The sequence below is a fragment of the Mustela erminea genome, chromosome 15, assembly GCF_009829155.1.
Source record: "Mustela erminea isolate mMusErm1 chromosome 15, mMusErm1.Pri, whole genome shotgun sequence".
NCBI lineage: Eukaryota > Metazoa > Chordata > Mammalia > Carnivora > Mustelidae > Mustela > Mustela erminea.
In genome coordinates, this window is record NC_045628.1 from 30,278,044 (window position 1) to 30,294,899 (window position 16,856).

The 16,856-nt window shown below is 38.7% G+C and overlaps 1 pseudogene; it reads right to left on the reverse strand.

Moving 5' to 3' along the window:
• Positions 1–5,090: 5,090 nt before the first annotated feature.
• LOC116574028 overlaps positions 5,091–16,856 on the reverse strand; it is a 68,634-nt pseudogene continuing 56,868 nt past the window's right edge.

Below are 16,856 nucleotides of genomic sequence, written 5' to 3' on the forward strand. Positions count from 1 at the left end.
GTGATGTGAGATATACATACATATATACGTGTATATGTGTATACACATACACACACACACACAATAGTAATACTACTCAGCCATAAAAAGAATGAAATCCTGCCATTTATAATGATGTGGTTGGAGCTAGAGTATTAAATGGTAGGTGAAATAAGTCAGTCAGAGAAACACAAAGGCCATATGATTTCACTCGGGTGTGGAATTTAAGGAACGAAACAAACAAAGGAAAAGACAGAGAGAGAAACCAAGAAACAGGCTCTTAATCATAGAAACAAATGGATGGTTATGAGAGGGGAGGTGTGTGGGTGAATTGGTGGAATAGGTGATGGGGATTAAGAAATGTACTTGCTGTGATGAGCGCGGCATACTATACGGAAGTGTCGAATCACTATATTGTACACCTGAAACTCATTTACACTGTATGTTAACTATATTGGAGGTTTTTAAAAACTCACGGACAACCACATTTTATTGTTTTTTTTTCATTTATTTGTCAATGTTTCATTAAAGTATCTCTAATACCATGGTAACTCATTCTTAGCTAAAAGATACACTTCAAAAGAAAAAAATGCTCTTTTTTTTAGCAAGCTAGTTAAGGAACAAGTCAAAATAATAACGTCTTATGTTTATTGAGTATCCTGGGGACACCTCCTTTTCAAATACCTTTTGTGATTTAATCTTACAAATAGCCCCATAAGGTGGGCAATGCAAGCTGCATAACTTGCCTTCTAGCACCAGAAACATCAGAATCTTGTGGTTAATACAGTGTTCTTGTACTTTCACTTTAGCCCACACTCTGCCTTTTTGAGCGTTCATAACAAATACTCATAGCAACAATCCCCCACCATAGATAATATCTAAGCAGTACTAAACAAACATGACATTTTCATTTTCTGCAACATCTTTAAACCAGAAAGGAAGATGGTAAATATGAATTCAGTCCAAGGACTATAAGACCTAAAGGATATAATAGATCTATTCTTCTCAGGGGGAAAAGCCCCAAAATTGTCTGTCTTTAGCACATGCCCCAGAGTTTGCTATTTATTGACATGTGTCAGTCCATATCCCTCTGCTAAGGGTAGAATTCACAGAAAAAGTCACCATGGGTTTACCTGGGTATGCTGGTCTGTGACCTCATTCCAAAGTCAAAGAGGGAGAGAGCTGGCATCTCAGCATGTGAGGATATATGAAATAAAGAGGCCATTTCTACTCCCTCTACATCCTCTAGCCCTTGAAGAGAGAGCTTGGACTCTTTGAGGAATTGTGAGGAAACCCTCACAAGATAGTTTGCCTAGAGAGGGCACAAAGGTAATTTAGACAGCCACTATTGTCCATGAGTGGAGCTGCTCTGAGAAACCGAAAACTGAGTGGTTGAGTTTCTCTACTACTGTGGAGAATATGTGATGCTCTTTATGGTTCTTCAGCCTCATTTACCCTAAAACCTTGAAGGTTACAGAATGAATCATGCCTTCTCTCAATTCACAGGTTTTACACAAACCTCAATTTAGAATATCTTCATCTTTACCTGCCTCCCCTCTACTCATCTTTCTTGACATAACTTGGTGATCACCTCCTCCAGGATGCCATCTTTTATAACGTCTGCCTTCACCCCCACCTTGTGTACTCCTGGAGAGTCCTATAGTAATCTTTATACCAAGTGTATATACCCATCTATATACACTTGATTGCAATCAGTTTGTCTAGTTTAGCAATGGCACTCTAAATTATCAGAGGTGTTGTCTTCTCAGCTTTGTAATCCCAAAGCCTAGCATAGAACCTGGCACATAATATACACTGAATAAAAAGGAATGCTTACCCCAACTCCTTCCCAGAAATTCTGATAACTTCTTGTCCCTCAGTTTGATAGTGTATATAAATCTCCTCTCTGAATTACTGCATTTAGCTTTAGCTCTACTCTTGCTTATACTAATTCCAGACTTGGCTGAGAGGCTCTTAACCAACCCAGCCTGGAAAGAACCCTCCCCATCAGAGAAATGTTGTTCTCTAGCAAAGGAGGGAGACATAAACTGCCCCAGTCTTGCTCCAGGTGCTCCTAACAACACAGCTATCACCAGGCACAGAACAGATTGGGTTATAGTTTGCAGGTTCTTTATCGCTTCCTAATTTGCCCTGTTAAAGCAGTCTGGTCATGGGGCAGCTGGGTGCCTCAGTGGGTTAAAGCCTCTGCCTTCGGCTCAGGTCATGATCTCAGGGTCGGATGGAGCCCTGTATCGGGCTCTCTGCTCAGCAGGGAGACTGCTTCTTCCTCTCTCTCTGCCTGCCTTTCTGACTACTTGTGATCTCTCTGTCTCTATCAAGTAAATAAATAAGATCTTAAAAAAAAAAAAAAGCGGTCTGGTCAGGCACTTGTCTGGTGCTTTGTTTTGCTTATAGTGGTCCTACTTACCCTGAGCCACAGATAAGCCTGAATAGTCTTCTACCTGTATTTGCTTTTCCCATTCTCTGCCACCAAGCTAAAGATTTCTTTTGCTTTCCTGTACATCTAACCTTCCCTCTTAATTAGCTGTCCTAAAATCCAATGGGGTCTAGAATTCCTTATGCCTTCTCATCCAACCTGCTTCTCCTGGGTTTCTCTTAAACTTGATTTATGATAGGGTGCCTGGGTGGCTCAGTTGGTTAAGCGACTGCTTTCAGCTCCGGTTATGATTCTGGAGTCCCGAGATCAAGTCCCGCATCGGGCTCCCAGCTCCACAGGGTGTTGGCTTCTCTCTCTGACCTTCTCCTCGCTCATACTCTCTCTCACTGTCTCTCTCTCAAATAAATAAATAAAATATTTTAAAAAACAAAACAAACAAACAACAAAAAAACTTGGTTTATGATAGCCAGTCCTGCTTCAAGACTAAGGCCTATACTTTGGGATTTTTTTCACTCATGTTGCCTTTTCTATTCCAAATTCAATTTCCAGAAGCATGTTCCCCACTGCTTATATATAAGATTATATAAGCATATAAGAATAATCAAACTGAAAGTCAACCTATGACTATACATTTCTAAGATAAACTGCTCCTAAATGTTCTCCTTAAAGTAATGAAAATTCGTGGGGTGCTTGGATGACTCAAGTCCGCTAAGTGTCTTGACTCCTGATTTCATTTTCAGGTTATGATCTCAGGGTCTTGAGATGGAGCCTCATGCCAGGCTCTGCACTGGGCATTGAGCCTGCTTAAGATTCTCTCTCTTCCTCTGCCCCTCTCCTCTCTCTCTCTCTCAAAATAATAATAATAATAATAATAATAATAATAATTATTTGTATTTTTGTTGATCCTGCCAATAACACTGATAGAATAACTGAGAAGCTATTCAGAGGGCACAATTAGGGCCAAAATTAAGTGTCTGAACTATCTGGGGAATTTTCTTTACACACTTTCACATGATCATGCAGTGACCATTGCATTTCGTGGCATATCCATTTTTATAAGACTATTTATGAGTACAAAGAGGCTTAGCCACCACTGCTTTGGCCTGCCAGCTTGGATTGACTGCTGTTATTTTAACCACATTCCACTTTAGAAAGAGCACAACCAACAGTTCCAAATTCCTGAGGGAACCGTAACTGTTTATACTGAGAAAACTGAATGACACATCATTTGGAAATTTGTTACTTTTGAAGCCACTATTAACTTGTTTTGTTTGTTTGTTTGGTTGGTTGTTTTTGTTTGTCCCAAGTGATCTCTTAAGGCTCAAAGTATCATACTTTCATCCCAATAGTTAAGGGTTACTTGTCCCAAGAGCAAAAGCCTATCCTGGAGAAGAGCCTAGGCAACCTGACACCAGGAACCAGCACACCCTAAAAAAGGAAAATATCACAGTTCAGCCAATGTTCCTGATCAGGCAAAGAACATCATTTTCTTTAAACACTAAGAGTGGCAATGACTAGGGTCTGCCATATCTGGGACTAGAATAGCCCAAGAACCTAGCAATTTAAGAACTCGAAGTCTTACACAAGGATCACTTTTGGAGGAGGAAAAAGAGCACATTCGGTATGAAAAGTCATGCTCTAGAATAGAAAGGAATCAAGCGGTTACTTTTTACCATCCAGCTTCTGACCACTTTTGTCTGGGATATGTACTTACATGAGCCATCCTACCTCCTGAGGGCTGCCTACTTCCTAGTCTGTTCACTCATTCAGGTCAGGTCTACTTCACATACACCTTAGATGGCTTTTCTTAGACAAGACTAATCAACCCTATTCACTTGATATTTGCCTCAGGCCAGCAATGCTTTTCCCTCCAGATTCAAATCTGCCCACCCTGATCATCCAGTAATGATCCCTACCAGGGATCCTGATTCAGGTCAAGCCTTGACGACATCCAGGGATAAAACCTTTCCAACCCATATCCCTGAAGATGATGCTTCCTACAAGTATCAAAAATTTTTACAACAAAAATAATATTGGTACAGCTGAGATTTTGCCAACTTCTGCAAGCTGACAAGTTAGTCTGCCACAGGTTTTTTTAGATAGTGGCAAAAGACACATGACTCTTGGGTTGCAGACAAAACACTGTGTTACTCATGGCATAGTCAACACCTTGAAATTTATGTTTGTGTTGGTTCCTCCTATCCCTCAAGTTTCATAGGTTACACAGAGCAGCCTAGGCAAGTGCTGCTCACCCAAAGGGTTTGCATCATAGCTGAGATACCCTGAGCTTGAGAAAGTGCAACTTTATCTTATAAGAGATTGGACTGCAAGAAAACCTGTCCAAAGCTGCTCAAGAGGACAATAATGAAAATAATCATACTGGACAGCAAACAGACTGGCCCTCTGCTCCAGAGGGAGATATTATCTCTATCTTCTGTTCAGTCCCAGACATCTTTGAAAAGATCATTCAGAACAAAAGGCTATCACTAACTCTGTTCACAAGATGTGCAGAAACATGGAAAAACCCATGAAAATTACCTCTTAGCACTAAGTTGAAAAAATTAGTGAATAAATGACACAATTTATGAGCATCTCAGAGAAACTGACAAAGTAAGGAGTTTCAAATCAAATAGTTCATCCATTCTCTTTTTGTCTAAATAATTGCACACAAGCGTATGTCAATAAATGTCTGTTCACCAAGAAAGATTCTCATTTTATTTTATTTATTTAAATGTATGTCATTCTTTTTTTTTTCTTTTTCACACTGGTGGTTTTATTGAGTTAGGGGGATTTCTTCCCATGATTAGTGAAGGCAGGTATTGCAGTGAAGAGTCCAGAGGGAGAAAAGGCTGGCGAGGGGACAGGACGGCCTCAAGGCAAGGCCTGGTCAATTGGTGACATGCAGAGCTCTCTCTAGGGGCCTATGGCTCATCTTGGGGACAACTGAATTCAGACACCCCCATATTTGAAGAGGTAATATTTACATCTCATTCTCCCAGTTCTTTGGCAGTATTCCTGAAAAGCTTTCTCTGCCACAGTCTCCATAAACTTACAATTATACCTGGAGACTTCTGGGACCATTGCAGTGATGAAGTCAGAGTCAAAGAGCTCTGAAATCACCTTAGTGAGTGAGGCCAGAGGGAACATTAGAGTCAGAAGTCTGGGAATTCATCATAGTGACCTGGAGATAGAACGGCTCTTAACTTTGAGTGAGAGTAGCCAGCTGGGTCACCCAGATAAATTGCTCATTCAGCTGCTTCAGCAGAGAGGATGTGTTGACCTTTTCCTGGGAGGACTGCAGAAGCTCAGGGTACAGTGTGGTGAACTTCTCCACAAGCTGGGGGAACTGTTAAGCTCCTGTCATGGCAGGACTTGAGAAGGGTTGTCAGCCAAACAGTCCACTGACAAGATCTCCTGGCATTTGTCACACTGGTATTTCATCCTCGGTCAAGCTGTGGAGTTGTGGTGGATCTTCTTGAACATGGCATGGTCTTGGTTGTCTTCTGTGAATTCCACTGGGAAGTGGTAGGGAATTCTATGAAGGTGACATCCAGGGCCTGTTGAGCCTGGTATGTCATGTCAAAGAGGGGCGGAAACATGTAGTGGAAGTTCAAGGATTTTTAATATGCAGGGAAATATATTCTACTCCAAACAATGCAGGACTTGGGATTGAAGAAGAGAGGCCTCTCCTAGAAGGAGCTGAAGGGTGAGTAGCAGAAGTATCCTGTGGCGCACAGGTGAAAAGTCTGTCCTGGAAAATCTTGTCTATGATGCTAGATGTCCAGTTGAAGCTGTCCTGCACGAGTCCAGGGCATGGGTCTGCTGCAAGTTTTCTCCAGCAGGGAGTCCATGAGGCCATCATTAATCCAAAAGTAGATGGGAGAACCAGTTCAGGAACAACATGGGCTAACAGCCAGCCAGGTGGGAGCTGGTTCTACAGACATGTGTATAGAACTTCATGAAGGTCTGTGTCAGGCAGGGCTTATACTTCTTCCAGAGGGCCACCATGGTGTCATCACACAACCGCTGGGATGCCTACACCTTCATTCCAGAATCCTTGGTATCATGTAGGGCATCTTCTTTTTTTTCTTGGCCTCTTCTGAGTTGCTGAGTAGTGACTGGCACACTTTCATTTATTTGTTCTATTAGCGCTTTATCTGTTTTACCCCCTGGAGACCATTTTTAATTTCCTTATTAATGTACTTACTCCCCTGCGTGGACATTTCCTGGAGTTCTGTGTCTGAGACCGCCTTGTCTCCCAAAACCCATCCACTCTCCCAGGGCAGCAGCAGCCCCACCAGCAGCAGGAGAGTCTTTGTCCAGCCTCCCTCTCCAATAAGGGAATCCCAGCTGGCCTCAATTGATGGCACCAATTGACCGTCCATTGCTCCTGGAGATGCCAGATGGTAAACATGGTGAGGTATATATTAATAGTGCTCTGCCTCATATTCAAACCCTTTGGGGCTCTGCAAGCCTGCATGACTCATCCCCCAAAATTTATGTCATTCTTTCAATAACTGACACTCATTTGAATAAATCCTGTGAAACTCAACAGGTGACACTTTTGAACTTACCAAATGCTATTAACTTCATGGAAACAATTTGCTTCAACTTTCATTCCATCATTCCACACATAGGATGACTGTACAAATTCCTTGATTCTAAAAATCTTTATCCCAAAGACTAAAATGTAAATGACACCAAATTCTGAGGTTGCAATTAATCAAAATAGGGAGAGAATGCAAAACTGTACTTAAAGACTATACTTCCAACTTTATAATAGACAGCTGATTACAGACCTTGGAGAACATTTAAACATGGGTCTAAATCACAGAATTAGTTCCACAACTACTCCCTGTCTTTTGTGGCTTCCTTTCTGTAAGTCCCTTGGAATATCTTTTTAAGGATGGGGGCTTTTTTAACATAAATTATTCCCATCAGAATGACATGAGCAAAATTCAAGGAATCCCAAGTATTATGGTGGTTAAGCAGCATTCTGCAAACTGTATTCTGGAGAAAATAAGTATCTTTCATGATGTTAATAAATATTCTGCCAGCCAAAAAAAATTCTTGGTCAAGTAAGTTTGGTAAACCATACATTAAACTGGTTTCTCATTGCAGAATTTTTCAGATTTTCTTTTTTTTTTTTTTTTATTTTTTTTGTTTAATTTTTCAGATTTTCTAACTGGGCTAATGTAGTTCTGATTGAGCTAATGAGGTTCATTTATCATTGAACCTACAGTAGGTGGGCCTGGGATCTAATATGAAACATTTCCCAAACTTTTTCACCATGCAAAATTTTTTAACACCAGATGTTCTTATTAGAGATACTAGATGCTTTCTATTAAGGGCACTACAGCCCCACAGAACATGGTTAGGAAAACTCTGGACCACCACTCTTGGACCAACCCAAGCTAGGCATAAAACAGGTAAAATGAAGGTCTCAAGACAGATGGGAGTTATTTTTGCAGAAGATCTTGAATTATAAATTAAGATATTTGAACTTTATTATGTAGGCAAAGAGGAAATATTCTGTTGACATTCTTTTTATCTATTTCATATGTTCTTATGTGGTCATTTTAGTAAGAAACACATAAAAGACTAGAAATTCTACTTTGTAGTAGATTCCTCCACAAAAGGGAAGATCTACAGAAGAGAATAACCTCTATAAATCCCCCAATCTCAAAACTTAGTCTTCACTCTCAAGAACATATTCTATATGTCTAAGAATTCCTGTGTAGTGGTTTTCATTAATTTTGCTTTTTTTTTCCCTCCTGTTCTCTGTTCATTGCTTGTCCTCTTCCCTGAATTCCAGCTTTAGGACTTAAACTTGCAACACGGACCAGCTAAGACACCAGATCCATTCATGAATTGTCCCAGTCTGAATAAACCCATTCACTAAATTTTTATCACTGAAGCTTATTTTCCAAAGTTTGATCATAGTCAGGACGACTTTGGATACTCTAATCAAATTTTCTTTAGGGAGTACTTAATAAGCACGTATGTGATGAAAGACTTTATAATAAGTGCCTAGAGAGGTAAGAGGAGGGTTTAGACATATCCCCCTTAAAACTTGAGTACACTTTTGGATATTTTGCTCTAAGATCAGACTGACTTAATTTCTTTCTTTTCATTCACCGTTCACCCCATTGATGAATATTTATGGACCACCTACTACATGGCAAACATTATGTTAAATGCCAAGGATGCAGCAATGTGCAAAACAGGCTTGGTTCCTACCCTCACAGAGTTTATAAATCTAGTTGCTACTAAAGGCAATAAAATGAGCATGAAATTTGTATTAGTTATCTGCTCTAAGTGCCTCAAAAAGTAATTATTATTCATTATAAAAGGGATACAACATATGTGGCACAATGTGAACAATTAGTTAATCTGGGAGGAGGGTGTATGGATATTCATTTTACTACTCTTCTGATCTTTTTGTTGAGTTGAAATATTTCACAATAAGATGTTAGAGGAAAATTTAATAAGAATAAACTAGTCAGGGAAGGGGAACAAGATGGCAGAGAAGCAGGAGACTAAATAACATCACGTCCCAGGGGTTCAGCTAGATAATTATTAAACTATTCTGAACACCTACAAACTCAACAGGAGATCAAAGAGAAGGAGAGCAACAATTCTAGGAACAGAAAAGCAACCACTTTCTGAAAGGAGGACAGGCGAAAAAGTGAATCCAAGGCGATATACAGGAAGCTAGACCTGGGGGGAGGGGCTGGCTCCTGGAAAGTGGTAGAACAGTGGAGCATAAAATCGGAACTTTCAGAAGTCTGCTTCACTGAGGGATGTCACTCCAGAGGCTAAGCAGGGGGTGGAGCCTTTATAGGGAAAGTGTGGTCTCAGAACCCACAAGGTCACAAAAAGACCAGAGGTGTCTGAGTGTGGCAGAGCTGCCAGGTATCAGAACAGGGAAGCTGGCTGCATACATGGAGCTGAGGAGTGGACTCTCAGCTCGAGGTTCCCTAAACTATGATCCGAGGCACAGTCAGGCCACTGCTCTTCAAGCAGGGGCCCCACAAATGGCAGATCTGGGGAGACCACCTCCTACCTCCTCCAGGAGGAGTGGCACAAGAGAGCACTGCAGGAATCTGCTGAGTTTGGAGACTCCAAATGGGTCAATGCACCAGAGATAGAAACTCTCAGTCACAGGCTGGGTGAGCACAGAGTGGGGTCAGAGATCAGGGAGACAGGAGTGATTGACTGCTTTTTGTTGGGGGCATATGGAGGAGTGGGGTCCTGAGCTCCTGGCTCCTATGGAGTCTGAGATTGGAAGGCCATCATTTCCATTCTTATCTTCCAAAGCTGTATGGAAAGCATTCAGGGAACAAAATCAAAAATTCAGGGAGCACATTACTTTGCCAGCCCTGGCAAGGGTGGTGCAATTCCACCTTGGGCAAAGACATTTGAGAATCGCTGCAACAGGCCCCTCCCCCAGAAGATTAGCAAGAATATCCAGCCAAGATCAACTTCACCAATCACTGAGAACTACAAAACTCCAGAGCCATGGGAATAATACAGCACATAGAATTCATGGCTTTGTTCCCATGATTCTTCAGTCTTTCAAAGTTAAATTTTTTTAATTTTTTTTCTTATTCTATTTTTTAAATTTTTCCTCTTTACTGTTTTAACTTTTTTAACTATTTTACCTTATCAATGCCTTTTTAAAAAATGTTTCTTTATTTTCATTATTATAGCCATATTCTATCCCTTTATTGTATTTAACCTTATTTTTTTATACACATAGGTTTTTCTTTCATTAAAATTTTGGCATACAGTTTCTTCTAACAGATCAAAATATACCCTAAATCTACTGCATGGCTTTGTTCTAATCTCCAGCCTGATCACATTCTTCCCTCTTTTTTTAAAATTCTTTTTTTCAACCAACTTCTTATCTTATCTATTCCTTTTTTAGAATCTTTTAAAATTTTCATCTTTATAGTCCTATTCCATCCCTTCATCATGCTTACCATTATTTATATATATATATGTTTTTCTTTCTTTAAAATTTTGAGAGGTAGTTTCTTCTAACAGACCAGAATACAACCAAAATCAAATATGTGACTTTGTTCTATTCATGAGTCTAGTATGTGTGTGTATATATATTTGTATATATCTATATATGTCTATAGGTATCTATCTATATCTATATCTCTATAGATTATATATATAATCTATAGAGATATAGATATAGATATATATATATGTGCAATCAATAATGGAGGATCTTACTGCTAGAATAAATAAGGCAGAAGAGAGAATTAGTGATACAGAAGACCAAATAATGGAGAACAAAGAAGCTGGGAAAAAAAGAGATAGACAACTACTGGACCATGGGGGAGAATTCGAGAGATAAGTGATACTATAAGACAAAACAATATTAGAATAATTGGGAACCCAGAAGAAGAAGAAAGAGAGAGAGGGAAAAAAGGTATACTGGAGCAAATTTAGCAGAGAATTTCCCTAATTTGGTGAAGGGAACAAGGATCAAAATCCAGGAAGCACAGAGAACTCCCTCAAAAATCAATAAAATAGGTCAACACCCCATTATCTAATAGTAGAACTTACAAGTCTCAATGACAGAGAAAATCCTGAAAGCAACTTGGGATAAGAGGTCTATAACATACAACAGTAGAACCATTAGATTAGCAGCAGACCCATCCAAAGACACCTGATAGGCCAGAAAGGACTGGTGTGATCTATTCAGAGCACTAAATGAAAAAAAATATGCAACCAAGAATACGATATCCAACTAGGCCATCATTGAAAATAGAAGGAGAGACAAAATCTTCCAGGACAAACAAAACCTAAAAGAATTTGCAAACACCAAACCAGCCCTACAGGAAATATTGAAAGGGGTCCTCTAAGCAAAGAGGGAGCCTAAAAGTAACAGTCCAGAAAGGAACAGAGACAATATACAGTAACAGTCACCTTACAGGTCACACAATGGCACTAAATTCATATCTTTCAATAGTTACCCTGAATGTAAATGAGCTAAATGCCCCAATCAAAAGACACAGGGTATCAGAATGGATTAAAAAAAAAAAAAAAAAAAAAAAAACAAGACCCACTGATATGTTGTCTACAAGAAACTCATTTTAGACCCAAAGACACCTCCAGATTTAAAGTGAGGGGATGGGAAAAAATTTACCATGCTAATGTACATCAAAAGAAAGCTGGGGCAGCAATCCTTGTATCAGATAAATTAGATTTTAAGACAAAGACTATAATAAGAGATGAGGACAGACACTATATCATACTCAAAAGGTCTGTCCAACAAGAGTATATAAAAATTTTAAATATCTATGCCCCTAACACAGAAACAGCCAACTATATAAACCAATTAATGACAAAATCAAAGAAACACATTGACAATAATACAATAATAGTAGGAAACTTCAACACCCCCCCCTCACTGAAATGGACAGATAATCTAAACAAAAGATCAACAAGGAAATAAAGGCTCTAAATGACACACTGGATCAGATGGACATCAGAGATATATTCAGAACATGCCATCCCAAAGCAACAGAATACACATTCTTCTCTACTGCATGTGGAACATTCTCCAGAATACATCACATCTTGGGTCACAAATCAGGTCTCAGCTGGTAACAAAAGATTGTTACCAGCTTTCCCTGCATATTTTCAGACCACAATGCTCTGAAATTAGAACTCTATCACAAGAGGAAAGTTGGAAAGAACTCAAATACATGGAGGCTAAAGAGCATCCTACTAAAGAACAAATGGGTCAACCAGGAAATTAAAGAAGAACTAAAAAGATTCATGGAAACAAATGAAAGTGAAAATACAACTTTTCAAAATTTGTGGGACACAGCAAAGGCAATCCTGAGAGGAAAGTATGTAGCAATACAAACCCTTCTCAATAAACAAGAAAAGCCTCAAATATACAACCTAACCCTGCACCTAAAGGAGCCGGAGAAAGAACAGAAAAAAAAAAATCCTAAATCTAGCAGGAAAAGAGAAATAACAAAGATCAGAGCAGAAATCAATAAATTAGAAACCAAAATCAATGATACCAGGAGCTGGTTCTTTGAAAGAATTAATAAGATCAGTAAAGCCCTGGCCAGACTTATCAAAAAGAAAAGAGAAAGGACCGAAATTGGGGAAATCATGAATGTAAGAGGAGAAATCACAACCAACACCAAAGAAGTATAAACAATTATCAGAACATATTATGAGTAATTACATATCAGCAAATTTACAATCTGGAAGAAATGGATGCATTCCTAGAGATGTATAAACTACCAAAACTGTACCAGGAAGAAATAGAAAACCTAAACAGACCCATAACCAGTAAAGAGATTGAGGCAGTCACCAAAAATCTCCCAAATACAAGAGCCCAGGGGCAGATGGCTTCCCAGGGGAATTTTACCAAACTTTTAAAGAATTAATAACTATTCTCCTGAAGCTGTTTTGCCTAGCATTTTTGTTAAATGTTTTATAAAATAGATCAGCATACCTGATCTATGTCTAAGGAGATAAGGAGAATTACAATGTCCAGACATGTTATTTGCTGTTCTTCCTTTGGTATTTCTTAAGCCATTTTCTAAAACAAGTATATATGCATATAATAACCTATGACAACTAACTCAATGTAGAATTTTGGTTAGTGCTAAATACTACAAAGAATCAAAATACAGTAATACACTAGTGGCTGGTCAGGGTATCACAACTTTAGATAAAGGGACTAGGGAGATTCACTGAGCCCTGAATGATGTCAGTGAGACTGCCGTATGCATACCCAAAGGAAAAGTGTTCCAAGAAGAGGGAAACAGGAAGTACAAAGATCACAAAACTAAAATGAGTTTGACATCGGGGAAAAAAGAAAGACAATTTTGCTGGAACAGAATAAGCAAGGGAAGAATAATACTTGGTATGTTTAGAGAGGTAGACAAAGATCAGATTATATAGGGATCTGTAGTCTCCAGTAAGGAGTTTGAATTTCATTCAAAGTACATGAACACTTCCTTCTATCCTAACACTGATCCCATGGATCTATTTATAAATATAGTTTTAGAACAATCACCTTACTGTACTAACAATCAGCCTAGTTAAAATCAAGAATCAAGACATCATAGAAATTCTTCACGGGGATACAACAAAATATTCTCTGCCACACAAGAATTTAATCTGCCTGAGAAACTTGTTCAATACTTTACATTTTGGGGTTCTGCAAAAACAATCAGAAGAGAATTTACACAAGCTCCCTACCCTATCTACACATCTACCGCATCTGGGACCACGGCCTCCTATCACTGTGGATGAATTATCTTCCTCCTAAGACCAATCTCCCATGTGTGCATTCACCTACCAACTCTCTCTTAATCAACATCATTTCCTCTCTTCTTTATCTCAACTTTTGCCTTTCTATAGAGTCATACCCATTAACATTAAACATGCAGTAATTTCTCCAATCTTAGATACAAATCTCTCTTGGTCCCTACATCACTGTCCATCTACCACTTCATTTCTCTTCTAGCTTTTATAGCAAAAATTCTCAAAAGAGTTGTCTATACTTGCTGCTATAATTATTTTCTTTTCACTCTCACTCAAAGCCTCTCCAATCAAACTTCCCTTCATACAACTCCTATAGAACAGCTCCTGCCCAGGTCATTTGACTTGTCTGCCTCACACATTGTTGGTTGTCCAAGTAATAGCCGTTTCTTTTTGTTGACTGTCTTGCTTATATAATACCCATGTGCTTTAGGGGATGTGAACTTTTCTCTAGCCTAAGGGTCAGAAATCAAGATTATTCTCTAAGCCATTCACTACAACTGCCCCTACTGGTACCTAGCTTAGAAAGTGTGCCCCTACTGGCACCTAGCTTAGAAAGTATAGATGTGTCACAGTTCTGGCCAGTAAAACCTCAGGGAGATTTTGATCTTATAATAAAGTGAATGTGCTAGTTTAACTATTATCCTAATGGTGAACATTAAACAGATTCTAATGTAGTCTTAATTATTAATCAGACAGTGACAAACATCTTTTTGCATGTAGGAGTTCTGTTTCCATCCATTTTGTTGATTGGACAGAATTCTGGAAGTCAACTTTTCAGGAATGACTTTTCACTCCCATCTCCATTTCAATGTCCTCTCATATAATTATAATTTGTTTATCTTTTAGCCCTCAAATCAAGTTGACTCCCTACTCTCCATCCATTCTTAATCAGGTTCTCTGGTTCTTTACCTTCTTTGAAATATATTCCTTTCCTTTTGGATACTCATCTCTCTAATAACACAATGGTGAGTATCATTAGTTGATAATACCTATTTCCCCCATAAAGTTGTAAGCTTCATGAGGGCAAGAATTTTCTCTGTTTTTCTCATCATAATCAACACTTGTCACAGTGTAGGCACATGGTAGGTACTCAGTAATTAGTGTTGAAGGTAGGAAAGTAAGCAGGCAGAAAGGAAATCCTCTGCACAATAACATACAAAAATGTTTCATATGCAGAAATGTGCTGAAATCAGACATTCTGTTCCTTATGATGTGAATGAGTTCATTTCATTTAGATGACACATCAAATAAGTTTTCTTTATTATTCTAGGTAACAGAAAATTCTGGATGATTTTAACAAAAAACAGTAGGGAGAGGGATTTACTGGGCAAATACTGAGGCATTAGAAGCAATGAAAGAAGTGGACATGAAAACCACAGAAAGATAGGGAAAAAGGCAACTAGAAAACCTCACAGTGAGAGTTCACAGGCCTTATCTCTGGTAATTGCCATTAACACACAGGCTTCCAATCTGACCAGTTTGTGTGGTTCTCTCTTAAAACTTTGTCAGAAGAAAGAGTATGAAGAAAGAGTGTGACTGGCTCAAGCGTGTGTCCATCTACATCTGGATCAATGAACTTGGGTGGAGCATGCCAGTGCCATGTAGCATAGGTATGGCCACTAGAAGCCTGTTCTGTGTTTTGATCCATTCCCAGAAAAGAGGAAACTACTGTGAGAACAAGTGGCCACCCCAGATGACATCCCCTTTAGATAAGAATAAGGAAGATGTTTATGGTATCCAGCAATCATTCCAGACCAGCAGAAGGGGCAATTTCAGGAGTCAATTCTGTGAACAAACATTTTAATATAGTCTTTTATTTATATTTATAGCTATGTGTAACTTGTATTTATATATAATTCAGCCTTTATTATGGAAATTTTCAAACATATAAGTAAAGAAAAAGTACAGTGACCCCCCCAATGTACCCATAATTTAACTTTACTAACTGCCAATATTTTATTTTCCTTATTTTATCTTCTCTGTATCCCCAGACTTGTTTCCTAGGACATTTTTAAATAAATGCAAGAATCATATTTCACCTGACAAGTATTTTGGTATATATTTCTTCTAGGTAAGGAATTTTAAAACCATAACCATAATAGCACTGAACAAGGTAAAAATAATTGCTTAATATCTGATGCTATTAATGTATATCCAGTTCTATAGACTTGCTCTCATGGCACCTGGGTGACACAGTCAGTTAAGCATATGACTCTTGATTTTGGTTCAGGTGATGGCTCAGGTCATGAGATCAAGCCCCACATCAGGCTCTGTACTGAGAACAGATTGCTTCAGATTCTCTCTCCCCCTCCCTTTGCTCTTCCCACTAATGCTCTTGCTCTCTCTCTAAAACAAACAAACAAACAAAATAAAAATCTTAAAAAATACATATAAGAATTGCTATCTGCTGTCAAAAGTTCATAATCTAGAAGGATTAATAAAACCTTTACTTAAGTAACCAAGAGAAACAAGCACCATAAGAAAAGTAGAGACGAAGTATCATGTGATGGTCAGAGAAGGGATGGTAACCAACAGAGACTAAAGAAGTGAAATATATATTGCAATATGACCAGGAGCCCAGAAACAAGTAGGTGACTAAAAAGTCAAGAGGATAACCAGAGGCTGAGGAAGTAGAAGATCCAAAATTCAAATCAGCACCTGGGACTGAAGGACTGAAGTACTTAAAGGAAAAATGGAAAGTCAAAGCACATGGCACAGTCTAGAATCAGAAACACAGGACACAAAGACAAAGAAGGGAGACCCAGCTAGCCTGATCTCAAATAAGGGACAAGTACAAATCTTCAGTCAATGGCCTGGAGGCTTCAGGTGATAAAACCAAGAATTAAGTCTCGGGGACACTCGGGCAGGATATAGGGGTCCAGCTAAATCTGTTGTTTACTGCTGGCTTCCCTTCTGATTGTATAGGACTGTGATATATGAATTTTTAAATAGTTGAACATCACCCCTGACACATGTAATATTTCCATGACATTGGCTTTTAATGAAAGATATCCTTAGTGCTCAGTCCAGGACTAGAAACAGAAAAGGAACTCAAATATAGTATGAAAGAACATATGAGTACAAAATTGTTATATTGCTGTTCAGATACTTTATTAGGCTATTTCTAAAGCTCTATATAAAAAACTCATTCGTTCATATATTT